Raw genomic sequence first — 15,912 nt, 5'->3', positions numbered from 1 at the left:
AATTCTGACAGAAGTTTGTTTCCCTGGTTTGCTACAGAAATGCACTCGGGCTGGAGTCATGGGGTTTAGCACGTTTGTTGTATAATATATGAACTTGTACCAGTTTTATAAGCCCCTCCTGACTCAAATCATATTGTAATTCTAAACAGCCCTAAACTCATTTAAATCCTAATAAAAACACTGCCCTGCATTTGCATTCGCTGCTCGCTGGTCCCTGTGGCTGCCGTGACAGCGGTTCCTGTGGAATTGATAATGCTTGGGACTTTGTGTACCGGAAACCATCTTTCAAACCCGAGGTAGGGATCTGAATTTAATGGAGCGACACAAAAATAGATGCAGGAAACGGGCCCCCAGACCAATTTGGGATGATGCACAGAGCAGTCAGGAGCAAATAGAGAAACAACCAGGAGAGCCAACTTCTTCCAAGCCCTCCCCACATTCCCTAATGGATTACCTTTCTCCCCTCTATGGCCATACGGCAGGGGGCGCAGGACTGGCTCCCTTGCTTCTGCAGCCTGGGTGCTCTGTATTGTTCACTCCAAGTGCAAAGTGAGTTTATTTTAGAGAGCACAGAAAGGATTTTTTATAAAGAGGCCAGAGATCGAGGAAGGGAGAAGCACAGCAAACATTTTTCACCACGGGCTGGTTAGAAGCTGAAATGGAGTGGAAGCTGTGGGAAACCCTGATTACTCAGTTTTGGCTATTCCCTCAGAGTCACCCCACACCATCTCCTCTGAAACTCCCAGCTCACCCCACAAACCTGACAATGGTTGGGCTCACGCCTAGGCTGCTATCACCTATGTACATTTCTTCTCTGAGCCAAACTAGTAGTGACATCATAACACAGTCATTTGCATCACATTGTTGCAAGACTCTTGCTGCACTGTGGCAGGCAATCACGTGGCTTCACAAGCTTATGCTGATGCAGGTCCCTGCAGAGAACTGCTGATGCTTCCACAGCCATGAAAATTTTGCTTGCAGCGTATGATACAACCCTCTCAAAATCAGGAGACGGGCTAGCTGGAGAGGCAGGCTAGAATAGGGTTCTCTGCTCATTGCTGGGGCACCCCTCATGGCTGTATTTGGGGAAGCAACTCTTGTCTGATCTAGCACCCGCTTCCATCATTCGCTCACATGGTGGCCTGTGTCTCTCTTTAACTTGGGATGCTCCCTCTCTTCGCAACTCAGCCCTCACCATATACTTCTCCCTTCCTGGGGTACCAAAGTCCCTCCAGATCAGCTATCCTTTTGGTGTGTCCTACAATCCTGTGCCACTTCCCAGGGACTGGTAGGGGAACCCAACTCACCTGGTACTGCAGGTTCCAGCCCAGGGACCCTACAATCAGCAGCCCAGGTCTACATAATCTCTAACCTCACCACTCATTCCCTGGGCTGCTTCCTATTCTACTCCCACAGGCTTTTTCTCCATGCTTCTGGGTAAACCCTTCCATCAGGGCCTGAGAGCAACTGCTGACTTCCCTACTGCACCCCCCCTCTGCTGCAAACTTCCTGGATTTATCCCTTAGCCAGCATCTCCCCTATCTTTATCAGCCACTAGTCACTTTCAATCAAGCCCACTCTCCACCAGGGGCAGACTCTGAGGTTAATTGGCTCTAGCTGTGCCACCTTAACCCTTTCAGGGCTGGTGTGGGGCAAACACCCCATCACAGGAATTAAGTGCAGGACTGGGAGCTGGAGGTGACTTCTATTTCTGGCTCTGGTACTGATGCCCTATGTAGCCCTGGGCAAATCACTTAACCTCTCTGTGTCTCTGTTCCCCCTCTTTAAAATGGGGGTCCGATGAAGTGAGCTGTAGCTCACGAAAGCTTATGCGCTAAATGTGTTAGTCTCTAAGGTGCCACAAATACTCCTGTTTTTTTTGTGGATACAGACTAACACGGCTGCTACTCGGAAACCTGAAAAATAATCATTGTACTCATCTCAGACAAGGGCTGGGAGGATATTGTCAATGCCTGTACAGCCTCTTATTTGGTACATGTTAAATGCCGTAATGATGGGACGGAATCAAAACAACCCTTGACAGCTGGAGAAAGTTGGCACAAAGTCTTATCTCTACACTAGAACAGCCCAAAACCCTGAATCCAAACACCCTTGAACTTAGGGAAAATTTGCATCCGGCTGTGAACTTTGAGGCTGGGGCCCCTCTCTGTCATCACAGCTGGGCAGAGCTTCCAGGTTTGCCTGTTTGGAGGTTTCATTACAAACTCCAAAATCACCCAACTTGGTGCTTTGGGCTGAGGTTTGGGGGTGGTTCAAAATTAAATCTCAGAAGCAAAACTCTAGGGATAGAATGAGCTGAAATCACAGCTCTCATGGCTACCCTACAGCACCTGGACTCAGGAGTGGCAATCCCCTGACAAGAGCAGCTCACAGCACCCTGATGCTAAATGCAGCATCAGGACAGTAGCACGGAGCCATGACATGAACAGCCAGGTAGCAACACCATGAAACGCTTGGGCACTCAGGGCCTGACTTCTGAAAGTACTCAGTACCCAGCAGCTCCCGCTGAGAACAGCGGAGACTTCTTCCTCTTGGACCCCCTGAGAACAATGGGGAGCCCTTCTCCCCCAGGAGAACAAAGGAAGCTTCTGAGTTCTGAGCCCCTTTGAAATCAGGTCCCTTCACTGAGGAGTCCAAATGGGAGCAGAGCTCTTTGGAAACCCTGGCTCTGACTGCAGATGCTGAGCCCTCCTGGATTTCTGGCCTTCAGCCCTTCTGTGCCCGGGTTCCCAAAACAGCCTTGTCTCCGCCAGCTATAGGAGCTGCAATCCCAGCTACAGCCCACAGCAATGCAGCACCCATTGGGCCAAATCCCCCCCCCCACACACGATGTCACCCCCTTAGGAGCCCAAGGCTGCACTTGGCCTGTGGCGTCGCCCCTCACACCATAGCACTGTGTTCTACACCCCCTAAAGCTGGCCTGCACTGTACCTTGAGATTTGGGAGTTCTCACTTCAAAGGCTCCTGCTGGCCAAGGGAGATGACAGCCACAGCCAGCGCTAACAGGATGAAGCCGCCGCGGTCCCTTTCTCCAGGTCTCTTTGGTACCCATGTGTTTACTGCAGACAGCAGCCCAAGGAAGGAGCAGTGGCCATGGGCCTTCCTCTCCCCACCTGTTCCTGGGCACTGTCAGCACACATGGCTCCCCACGAGCCCCTCTGTCTTCAGCTTCTCTTAACAAGCAGCTGTCAGCTCGGATTTAGTTGTTCGAGGGAAGCAGAGAGCAAGAGAAGTCTCCACAGACTGCTCCAGCCTCTCCGAATTCCCCCAGCTACAACTTCTTACCAAGCCAGCGCTCGCTCCCTCCTTGGCTCTCCCTTCCCCGCCTTGCTGGCTTCTTCGCCCCCTCTCCTGAGTCTATTTCTCTTTCCCTCAGCCATTGTTCCTCTGCTGGGTGCACAGTCTCTCCCCCTGGCGTGGATTTTGCAGTCAAGATTCATGCAGCTCATCTCCCATCCCTGTCTCCTTTCCATCCTCCCCTCCCTCTAGTCTCCCTCTCCCCCTTTGTCTGCCCGCATCCTTCTCTCCCCCCACCACCAAAGCTGTGTGTGTCTGTATTGTCTGAGATGACACTAAAAAGCTCCCATGAAACAATGAGATTATGAGCTATGCCTTCATGGCGATAGAATTACTAATTATTACTGAGATAAATGGGAATATCAATGATAAAAGTCAATATTATTGTCTTCTTTGTTCCTGTTTGTTTTATTTGTAGATGAAAAGAACACTCTGCCTGTCTCCCCAGGATGTGGCTGTGAGCTGGAACAGTTCCTATTGGCAGGAGCACGCAGAGCCAGGCTGGGATAAGAAATCATATTACACACATGCTTGCAAAGGGCTCTTTAAATCAACTGCTCTACCAAACACCATGGTCTTTGATTAATTCATAAAATGCCAGCCACCTCCTTTCCCCCACTCCAGCACACGGAGGGGGGCAGGCTGAATCATGGGTTGTGCTGTGGTACTGAAAAGGCTCCCTGATTTGGGTGTTTAATTCTCCCTGCCTTCCTCAGAAAGGCAATGCTGTGGCTAGACCCAGAGGCTGCGAGTCAGAGGACTGGGGGTCTATTCCAATGACTCACTGTGTGACCCTGGGGCGGTCCCTTAAAGCATGGTTGTGGTCAGTAAAGTGACTGTAAAGACAGCACTTTCTCATTCAGCATTCTGCTCCCTTCATGTCACAGTTGCTGAATTTAGTGACAAAAGTAGTTGTTTCTATTCCAATTGGCCCTGTGGCACCAGTACAGCTAAGAAAGAGTGAACTCAATTCTAATTCTGGCTCCCTTAGCACCAAGGGAATAGCTCCAACAGAAGACCATTTCCCCTGGGGCATACACAGTGGCTCATCTCAGTGGTGTCCTACCTACCCTTCTCAACCACCTCTGGTGGCAGGGGTGCTGATGCTTGAGGCAGACAACTCTGAATCTGGAGTGAGTCTGCAGTGTTGTAAGCCTGAAAACCCAGCCTTGTACCTGTAGAGTGAGCAATGAATGGGAACCCCCCAGATGCCATTTCTAGCAGCATGTTTCAGTGGAGACAGGACCCTCAGATTTCCAGGCCCATCTACACTAAGTTAGCATGGCTCCTTCCCACGCTTTCGGGTATTGGTGTTATGACGGGACTGCTCTCTACCACGGTGACAGCACCACTGCAATCAAACCCCACACTCCTACCCATGGCAGAGACTCATGCTAACACTTCCTTGTTACTCTTCTAGATCTGGCTTCCTCTGCCTCAGCTTCCCCTCACCTATCACACACAGATAATGACAGCTACCCACTTCTGCCAAGTGCTTTGAGAGCCTCGGCTGAAAAGTGCTCTAGAAATACACAGCACTGACTGAGGTGACATCTGGAGGTGTGGCCTGCCATTTCAGGGGCTGCCATTCTGTTTGAGGGGGTGGGAATGCAGGGAGCACACCATCACAGCCGTGGCCCTAAAGCTATTAACAGTGCACCCAGGAACACAGGGGATCTGCAAGCAGTTGGTCTCCAATTAAATGTCAAGTGTTTCCTCTTAGTAAAACAGCCCTTGGTTCTTAGTAATGTAAGCTCTGTGTCCTGCACATCTCCCCTCTGTGCGTCCCCATCATACACACTGTGCTACACAACTGGACAATGCCAATGCAGACCCTAGTGCACTCGTGGGATGGGATCCCCATCACCAGTGCACTACCAGTGCAGATCCTAGTGCACTCAGATGGTAAAATATCCTTTGCACAGCTAGACTCCCTCCCCCTCCAGCCACACCACAATCCAGATTCCCAGACACCGTGGAGCGTGTTGGCACCAACTCCTCCCCTCCCCATTTACATTATTTTAATATGGTAACTTCTCTCCTAACTGGTACAACTCTTCCCCCACCCCCACCCCACAGCTCCTCTCTGTGTTAACAAGGACAAATGTTTCTGCTGCCTCTCTCCAAATGCAATGAAATCCAGAGAATTGGAAAAAGCCTTGCAGGAGTAATTATGCCAGTTTTTAAAAAAAGGAGCAGCATGTCCTGAATATTTCATGGAAGGTAATTTTTTAAAAGCTTTTTTAAAATCCTTTTTTCCCCTTTGTGCATGTCAGGGTGTAATTAACCATAAAGTATCAGAGCGTAAACCAAAAGGACTAAACTGCAGCGCAGCCCTGTCTCGCACACTCCCTTTTCCACTCTGGATTTTCCCCTCGTTTAACACTAATGTGACATTCTGAGCTGCGTATACAAGATACCATCTCCCGTTCAGAGTCGGGAAGTCGCTGTCCGATGGTTGGAAAAACCTCCAGCGGCTTCTAGCCTATTTTTAACCCACATTCCCCTTCGTCATGGATGCCTGAGATTTAACGTCTCCCACCACACCAACCTGCTGGGGAAGAGCAGTGCAGGTGCCGCACGGTTTGGGGCACCGGTGGCGGGCACTGGGAGCCTGTGAGTCCTTTAGCTGTCTGGGCTGGGAGAGTGAATAAGAGGGGTTAAGGTGGGTTTTTGCAAAATCTTCTCCTCCTTTCTCCTGACCTCTCTCCCTCAACCTTCTCCTCTCTCCAGCCGTTGCCCCTGCATGCCCCCCTCCACCAGTGCAGGGAGCAGCGGATGGACAGGCAGCACAGACCCTGTCCCTCAGGGCGTTGGGGGAGCAGTGGAAGGAGAAGGGAGAAGCTGCTCCCCTTTGAGACCTGGCTGCAGCAGCTCTGTGGGCAGCTGTCCATGTGCAGAGCAGTCAGTGGCATGGCAGGATGGCTGGATATGCCCCCCAAAACTAGCTCCAAAGCAAGATGCCTGGCAAAACAGAGGAAGGGGGGCCTAAGAGGTTTGCCCCTCCTTTTACTTTGCATCAATTGCACTGTTCTCTGGCAGTCTCTCTGCTGGATCCTGACCTCGAGTGCTCTGGGGTTCTCCATGCAGAGCAGGGTACTGAGCCCCAGGGTGTAGGGGGACCAGCAGAGAGGATGTAGGAGATGCAGGGCTCTGATTTCCAACTCCACCTCTGGAGAGGGGCAAGTGATCATGTCCTTTAGACAGAGGAGCTGCTGCTTAGGGCCAAAGAGAGGTGCAGGCTGCTCAGTGAGCAAGGGGAGAAGTGTGACAGGCTGGGGGAGTGCACAGTGGGGCCAGTGCACTAGAGAGATGAACCTGCTCCATCTGGCAAAGGAGACAGCCCAGGTGGAGAGCATGACAGCCCTGCATGGGGTGCTCTTCACACACATAATGACAGTCTCTGCCTCAAAGCTCACAGACTAACCTCCCCTTGCCCTTCCCATGTGGGGCGGCTCAGCAGTGCACCTATAAGCCACAACCTACCCTTCAAATAACAGCATGTTGTTCTGCAGTCATGGCCCTGTGCATTGCAGCTGATGGTGGTGCCTAGTGCTAGGGGATTTTAGAATAATGCTTATTATCATGCATCGTTTGGGCTTCCAAAGTGTCACACATGCAAAGCTCTCAAGCCGTTTACCAGAAGTTCCACAACATCCCACTCTGGGCAGGTCGTATTATGATCCTCATGGCACAGCTGGGGAAACCAAGGCACGGAGCGGTTCAGTGCCAATGAGCCAAGTCCTCAGCTGGTGTAAATCAGCCAAGCTCCAAGAATCTGACCCACCATTTTCAAACTTGGGTGCCCTCATATGGGTGTTTACACACCTCTGTAGGCACCAGATAGAAACATCCCAATTCTCAGAGCCCTGGATATGAACTGGTACCTTAGGCACCTCCCTTTAAGCACCCATTTTAGCCTAAACGGTTCTGTCACAGAGCGAGTTCCTGGGAAGAGAAGGTTCTGACACCCACTAGGCCAAGCCAGAGCTCAGACCTGGAGCTCCAGACTGAGCTGCCCATCCCCGCTTCGCGCCTGGGGTCGGGGGGGGGGGGAGCGGCGGGGGGATGGGAGGGGGCCCTCAGGAGCTGGCATTCCTGTTCAGCAGCATTAACACAGCTGCATTTTTTCAGAGCAGCACATTTCTCAGTTGTCCTGAAACTCCAGCACCAGGCAGGGTCACCCAGAGCATCTGGCTCAAAACATCCCATGGCAGCGGATGCCAACCCCTCTGGATCCAGTCCCCATTCATGGGTCGGGGTGGGGGGTGTGTGTCTTTGAACAGTGCTACTAATCCTGTTAGCTCCCAGACACCTGAGCAGTACTGGGTCTTTTGTTAGCACTCACCTTCATGCTGAGGGACAGCCGTTGCATATACAATGTGACTATCAGATTGTGCGACCTGTCTCTCTCACCTGCCTATTAGCATTTTGCACTATTAATATTCATTTTTGCTAATGTGATACCAAAAAAAGGTCTCATGTTCATGCCTGGTGCTGATTTGACCTAGAAAGTAGCATGGGACAGAGAAAAGTAACAGGCAAGAAATTCAAGCTAGGTTTCTTTCTGGGATATTGGGGAGAGGGTGGGGAGATATGTCTCATAGTGGGGAAGGATGAAATGAGAGAGGGGAAAGGGAGGCAGTATGGCTGAGTGCATTGGGTACTAGACTGGGCCTCCGGCTGAGTGACCTCAACTGAGGGCCTGTCTTCACTCACCGCAGAGATAACTTCTCCCTAGTTAGCCTAGCTCCAGGGAGAGTGGCCACCCCATGACATCACCTCAAGTACACAGAGCTGGCGGGTTGTGCTTACCAGAGCTTTACCTCTGTCCCCTCTCAGGCCAGCCAGCTGGAGTGACAGCATTGTTTGCCCCGAGTTCAGGGCTTTGTGTGCGGGTGGGAGTCGGGCAAGGCCAGAGTCACTGCCCCTCCCATCCTTTGTCCGTCTTGTCTCACGGAACGGAAGCCCTGGAGGAAAGTGTCTGCCTCTCGCTACAGGGCATAACAGAGGGTCCCTCAGCTTGGTTGGCACCACTGTGATATGAACAATAATAAATGGAGGAGGAGAGTATAACAACTAAGGAAACTGCCTGTTCTTCTCAAACCACGCCCTCCCCCATGAAGCTGGGCTGAGCCTATTGCTGCCTCTCCCTCTCTGCTTTCTTGTCTCCGCTTTCCTTCCTTCCTGCCCCCTCCCACCCACGTGCTCCATAACATTTGGGCCATTTCCTCACAGCCCTCAGCACTTCTATTAACAGAAACTGTGAAGGGAGGTTACAACAGCTCTCTCCTCTGTCACATTCTTTCCTTCCCTCCTCTCTTTCACCTGGCTCTCACCTCATTTCTCTTCCCCCAACCGCATCATTTCTTAAAGTCCAGAAGGCAGCAACTCCCTAGTCCCACACTTTGCCCCCTCTCCGGGGGAACTCTCCCCCACCTCTGTCCTCTGAGCCAGTTCCCCCCCGACTTGGATAGGGGTGGCTGGCACCCTGAGGGGACTGCTGGGCTCGGGCTGGTGTCTCCTGCCAGGCACAGAGGTTGGATTTGCTCTCATTGATTTTCCTCTCGGAGCAAGCAGACTGTTCAGCAAAATGAAGTTATTGGTGGATGGAATGTTTTCTCCGCCTGACAACTCATATTGTTCTCTCTCAAACAAAGTGCTGACCTGCACAATGGTGTGCGATCCCCGGATAGACATGTTTCTGTAAAGGAGCTGGTGCTCCCCCTCCCTCGCCTTTGATCCTGGTGCTGTATCATGCCAAGATCTCTAACTCATCCCTTTCTCTCTCGCTTCTATTCCTCTTCCACATCCCTTTCTCTTCCCCCCGGCCCTCTCCCTCTGTGGACTGGTTCTCCCACTGCTGACATTCCCAGAGCCCCTTTGGGAGCTGCTGGTACCCTGCTGTAGTCAGAATGGGGCCCTGAGAGAGTAGGGTGGGAGGGCTTAGCTGGAGCAGAAGGGGATGGAAGTGGACGGGGAGCTGATGGGCAGGGATACATGGCAGCTGCACCTCCACATGGAAAGCAGAGGGGATTCCTAGTGCCGGCTAGAGATAGGCAGCAGGGTACTGCAGCCTCTTCTCTGATCAAGGTCCACCCTCCGTTCTGGCCATATGCTGACACTGGCGGCAGCAGCCTGGCAAGGCGCTATGCCCTCTGCCCCACCAGTCATGAAATATGGCTCTTCAGGAATCTCCTGCTGGGCAGCAAGTGGTGGGTGGGGAAGCCAGTGCCAGCTTCCACCTGTCACTACAGCAAAGTGCAAGCGGAAAGACTGTGTTCCACTGAATCTCAGGAGAGAGGAGACTGAAGAACAGGAACGAAGGGGCACCAGGATGGGAGCAAGGAGACTATTCCTGGCTCTGCTCCTGACTTGCTGGGCAAGTCATTGCCTGGCTCCCGTGCCTCACTTTCCCCATCTCTCCCATGGGGATATCACTCACCTCACTGGGCACTGTGAAGGGCTTACTACATTGATGCTTGTAAAGCCCTTTGAAACCCTCGTTCTTGTTTGACATTTGAGGGCCAGATACTCAGCTGGTGTGAACCAGTGTAGTCCCACTAAGTTAGCACAGCTGAGCTAATTCACACCAGCCAAGGATCTGGCTCTGAGATCCCATGCCCAGACACCTCTCCTCCCACTGGAGGAGGAAAAGATGTTCAAAAAGCTGCCGCGTTAGGATAGGCGCCGCTGCTGTGTCCTACCTGTAGGCAGCTCTGACAGAGGTGTGAGGAGTAAATTTAACATGAGCCTTGGGGATGGAGAGGGGGGCACGCACCCCTTAATCGCTCAGCTGAGCTGTAGCAGTAAGAGGCTGGGGGGGCGGTTTGTGACCAACCATATGCCTCTGAGCAAAGAGGATGAATGTTTGTGCATGTGTCACTCTGCATTCAGGTTTGTATGTCAGTCCATGTGCGTGTGAGAGGAGCGTGAAGGGCAGCAGCCTGTATACCTCTGTGGTCTCTAGGGATGAATTCCACAAGTGTTTGGTAACAGATTAGGAGTGTGGCTGTGGTATCACCTGCCACATTAACTGCATGAAACTTGATTGCTGATAGAGCTGTTCAAACAACATGGAAGAGGCCAATTCACCCCCAGGCAGAGCTTGGACGGATGGGAACCATTAGGTTGCCAACTGTCAGCATTCAAAAAGCATGAGCCAGGTCCCCCAAATCATGAGGTTTAAAGAAAGTAGACACTTTGCCTTCTGGGTCCGGAGCCTTTTGGGTGAGCTCAGTTTATGTTTACAGGCTTTAAATATCCACCATACCACAAGGGCTAGAAACTTCCTTTTCTTAAATAACAAAAGCTGTGATTCTCTTGTAACCCCATGAATCCAGGAGCTGGGGCTTTATGAAAACACCAAATATCAGGTGGCTTGTGCTAACGCTGCAGGACCTGGTAACACTGCGGGGCGGAATACAAGGTGACATGTATGTGCAGAGAGGACAGAGGGGTAGGGGCTGTCTTTTTGTTCTGTTTGTGTACAGTGCCCAGCACAATGGGGTGCTGGGCTAGGACTGTGGCTTTTATGGGCCCCTACAATACAAATAAATAATTAATAATAATAATAAAAAGAAAGGTCCCTGTAAATCATGTCCTGGTTCAAAGAAGCAATATATGTATTTTCTAGCATTTATTTAAAAAAAAAAACACTACTGAACTAATAATCGCCCAGCCTGCTTCCTGTTGCCCCTGCCCACCCCTCCGCATCCTCCCTCCCAACGCTGGCTTGGGTAGAGGAGGGAGAAAGAGCAGGTGTAAATGCCCAGGACCCAAATTCAGACCCCCCCACTACAGGGCAGCACCTTGCACTGTCTCTCTAAGCCACAGGCCTAGCCCAGAAGGGCCCTGCCTTCAACGCTGCTGCTGCCATTTTGGAATTTGAGAGCTGCCTTTGAGAACGGCCCTTCCTTCAGTGAACAGTCATGAACTTAAATATGCCTTGGAGAAGTGCTGCCAATCCCCCTGAGGTCAATGAAGTTCCACCTAGGGCCTAATTGTATGACTGGGATTGAAGATATGAAAGTTGCCTAGTGCTAGGCAACCAGGGGCAATATCCAGTGTATCTCCTCTTCAGGAGCAGTTAAGAGGAATCTAGTCATACTATATGGGGTATATTAATTTGCTTCGTACAGCAGAGTTGAAAACTGCCAAATATTTTTCTTGAAATCTCTCTTGACAAATAATTGTTATGTTCCCTCCCCTCAATAAAAAACTGAAACCGAAAAACTTGTTTTTGAAAACCATTTTTGGTAAACATTGTCAGTGTTTAGTAAAGAGAGTGTTCTGTATTAGACAAACAAAAAGATATAAACCCCCCAAACATAGAACCAACACGTTGTTGGTGTTCATTTTTTTCATAGAACAATTGGAAAATTTTGGCCAAAATGGAAATTTTCCATTTTAGTAAAACAAACCAATATTTCTTTGTTCGAAAAAGTGCTTTGACCCTCCCGCCCCCAAAATCTTGACCAGTTCTACTAGGCTCCATGCAGAACTGTCAGCCCACATTCACCCCAACCCAGACAGGGAGGGAGCCATTCTCTATTGGATTGAGAAGGAAATTCCATCCATATGTTCATTCGTTCCTTGGCATTCCAAAAAACCCAGCCTGCGGGATTCCCTCTCTTTTAGGGTTAAAGTATAATGTAGTGCCTGTGCGAATTCTGTGGGCTTCTCTGCAGTGTGCATCTCCATCCTTAATCTGAAGAGACAGTGCATCTCGATACAGTAGCTTACAACCTTGAGCAGCCAAAGGGCTCTACCAGAGCAGGGCTCTGTTGGTGCTCCAAATCCTAAATCACCAGTATGATAAAATATGATGACTGCCGTACATCAACCCAAGTCCTCTACATGCTGGTTCATCTGCATGTTTTGTTCATTCAGTACTGATGGATGGATAGTCACCCTCTCCCCCAACCCCTCCCATTGTGGAGTTCCCCTTAAACATTCGGCATGACACCAAGGTAGTGGCACACCTTGTTGCGATCCGGGATTGGTAGACACATGTGCCTGCTGACAAATGATCCCAGTAATCAGCCTTCTGTTAACGTTATCATAATGATGAAGTGCGAGGGTGACGACTGATCATTTCTCTTCATCCCAGCATGTTGATGCTGAATATAGTTTGCAGCTCCGAGCCATAGGACAGGTTTAATGTAGAAAAGAGCACCCCAGGGACCAGAAACTGAGCAAGGCCACATTGGTCAGTCCCTGCCCTGTGCCACAAAGATGGTCACCAACACAGCCAAGGGGCTTTTGTTTCCCCTGTCCAGACAGGTAACCATCTCCCTGCATGCCCAGGCTTCCCCACCCAGTACTCTGAAGGAGCCACACACAGATATATATCTGCCAGCTCACCCACACACACGGAGTGCAACCCCCTGCTTTAGGTCAGTCCAGGCCACGTGTCACATCTTAGTCCATTTAGAGAGGAAGCAGAGCACACAGTAATAGGGTGGAAGCATGGCCTTGTGGGTAAGGCTCTCGACTGGGACATGAACATTTGTGTTCAATTCCCAACTCTACCACAAACCTTGGGTAAATCACTTCATCTGTATGACTGGGGTTTGCCAAGATGTTAGCTCCCCAGCTCCCACTGAAAACCCCAGACACCTGTCCTTCATTTTCCTCCTCTGTAGAATATGGTTGATAATATTCCCTTTATCTCCTCTCTTTAGGCTCTTTCTTGGCAGGGACTGTCCCTTTCTATGTGCTTGTACAGCACCTGGACTCTAGATGCTACCATGGTATAGATGATGATAAAGGAAACCTCAAAGACAGCGTGGAGCCATCCACATGAGTGCACGGTGGGGCACGAGGAGTCCTTGGATGTGTCCCCATTTTGCCTGCAGTGAGCGGATCCATGAATCCTGCCCTTTGGTCTGAGCAAAGAATATGGGGTAAGAAGGAAAAAAACCCCAAACGTGTGACAAACCTGACAGCCAGCACCAGTTCATTGTTCATGTTCCCTCCTTTCTAAAACAGGCCTGGGGAAGGACACTGCCTGCCAGCCAGCCCCAGATTAGCAACACAGTTCCCCTTCTGAAGCAGGCCTGAGCAGATGGTTCCTCACTGGCTAACCCATGGTACAGATACAGCTCTGCCTTCGAAAGCAGCCACAGATCAGAGCGCTTCCCACCAGCTCACCTCAGATTAGGGCAGATCCAACCTGAATTATGGTTTTCCCCAGCTCGATGTAAAGAGATGCCTGAATCATCCTGATTTTTTTTTTCCCCATTAGGAAACTAAATTCCATTCTGCATTGAACCATCTTTTTGTTCTCTCCAGAGGACTGTCGTGCTGGGAAATTGCCTAGACCCAGTCAGCTCTGATGTTTGCTGTCTCACGCATTGCCTATATCAAACTGACAGTTCACAGATTTTAGTCTAGGATCTTGTATGTATAGTACAAGCCAAAACCTGCTCCTGTCTCTTTCGACTGTCCTAGAGAGAAAGCTGGGAAGCAGGCTGAGTCGTCACGATGTCGTGTGACTGTAATAGAGACATCTCACAAAGCACAGTCGTTTGAGGTCACTGTTGCTTGCCCTCAGACAGAATTAAGAGCTTGTCTGGCCAACATCCCCTGCATTACAGTGGAGGGGGGATCTACACTTAGCTCAGGCAGCGGGCAGCCGTTTCTGTGATCGGCATAATATAGACCTTATAGAGAACCAATCTTGTTTAATGATGGAGGAATATCCTACAGGTGATAGGACAGAATCATAAAAATGTAGGGCTGGAAAGAACGTCAAGAGATCATCTAGTCCAGCTCTCTGAGGCAGGATTAAGTACACCTAGATCATTCCTGACAGATGTTTGTCTAACCTGTTGTTAAAAACCTCCAGTGATGGGGATTCTACAACCTCCCTAGGAAACCTGTTCCGGTGCTTAACTATCCTTATCATTAGAAAGTTTCCCCCAATATGCAATCTAACCAGATTGTAATGATGGTATTTTTCAAGGAGTTGTCCAAATATCAGACACATTGGAGATCCATCCCAACTAAGCATGACGCCAACTTCCCAGATACCCCCACTTATGGTGAAATATATGAGGAGCAGCTTCCCACCCTCAGCCAAAAGAATGGAATTTTCTGCATTCCTCCTGAAGAACTCTACATTTCCTCAACACGCAAGTAATTGGGGACTGATGGCAGACTATAGCAGGAAGGAATTTCTGCCCATCTTACAGCAACACAGACAAGCCCATGTTTGTGTCTAGCAACAGATCATTGAGCGTTATACATTCTGCAACACAATAGCATCAAACCCCCATGTCATGGGGAAAAACCCACACATACCCAAGTCAGATGGTGTCAGGATGCAGGCCAATTGGCTGCCAGAAGCTCAATGGACGTAGTCCTCTCCTTTGCTTTCCAGTCATGCACTGAGAAGGAAATGATATCACAATCAGAGCTTGCATTGCATTTAACAGAAGAGAGAGAGAGACACTTGGCTTCTGCTGTTAAAGGGACATTAGACTGCGAAATTAAGCACCAGGAAAGTTAAACAGGTTTCAAATAACTTTCTCCTCCCCTCACCAAAAATGAGCTGAACTGAGCATAAGCCTCACCCAGGCTGATATCTGAATGCTGTAAATAGGGCTGTATGGGAAGAAAAACAGGGACACAGAAAGACAGGATCAGGGAGCTGAGTGAGAAGAAAAATGGCAAATATATTACAGCTGAGGCTGTCTTAAGTGACCACTCCAAAGACCAACCAGAAGCAGTTACTTAATAGAAGTAATTTCCTAATCCAGGTGGAGCAGAATAGTACTTAGTGGGGTAAAGTCACCTCCCCTGTGGAGTTACACCTAGGGCAGGTTTGGCCCAGCATACTTTGGGGTGGGCTCTTAAAATATGCAATTGTGCAATAAGGGCGATTTCTTGCCCAAGTTTCACTGTATTTAAACACTAAGAACTGTCCTTCCTGTAAGGACCTTGAGCATGTGTGAATCCTCTTGGAAACAACATTTCCCATAGAAAACACTGGAGCAACCAGGGTATCCTCCCTGCTCAGATAGTCATGGCATAAGGGGAGTCCCCCCTCTTGCAAACAGTGCTAGGGAGCTTTGCAAAATCCCAAAATATGACCACGTGAAACTTGCTTGCCTATAAGTTTCAGAGTAGCAGCCGTGTTAGTCTGTATTTGCAAAAAGAAAAGGAGTACTTGTGGCACCTTAGAGACTAACAAATTTATTTGGACATAAGCTTTCGTGAGCTACAATTCACTTCATCAGATGCATTCAGTGGAAAATACAGTGGGGAGATTTATATACATAGAGAACATGAAACAATGGGTGTTACCATACACACTCTAATGAGGGTGATCACTTAAGGTGAGCTATTACCAGCAGGAGTGCGGGGGGGAGGGACGACGACCGACACACCTTTAGTGATAATCAAGGTGGGCCATTTCCAGCAGTTGACAAGAACATCTGAGGAACAGTGGGGGGTGGATGGGTTATTACACAAAGTAAAACTATCTCCCCATGAAGAAAAGGAGTACTTGTGGCACCTTAGAGACTAACCAATTTATCTGAGCATAAGCTTCCGTGAGCTACAGCTCACTTCATCGGATGCATAAAG

At 49.7% G+C, this 15,912-nt stretch overlaps 1 protein-coding gene across 4 annotated transcripts in view; it reads right to left on the bottom strand.

Annotated features, from left to right (window-relative positions):
* Nucleotides 1-15,912, bottom strand: part of LINGO1 (leucine rich repeat and Ig domain containing 1) — a 471,260-nt gene that overhangs the window by 149,549 nt on the left and 305,799 nt on the right. For all 4 annotated transcript variants that reach the window (XR_014713453.1, XM_084642161.1, XM_084642163.1 and 1 more), the window contains one exon: nucleotides 14,626-14,711. The gene's annotated coding sequence lies outside the window, so the exon portion shown is untranslated. The remainder of the gene's footprint in view (nucleotides 1-14,625; nucleotides 14,712-15,912) is intronic.

This window comes from Lepidochelys olivacea, assembly GCF_965140295.1.
Source record: "Lepidochelys olivacea isolate rLepOli2 genome assembly, chromosome: 10".
Taxonomy (NCBI): domain Eukaryota; kingdom Metazoa; phylum Chordata; order Testudines; family Cheloniidae; genus Lepidochelys; species Lepidochelys olivacea.
Note: the sequence above shows the minus strand (reverse complement) of the source record. Positions and strands in the feature narration are given on the sequence as shown.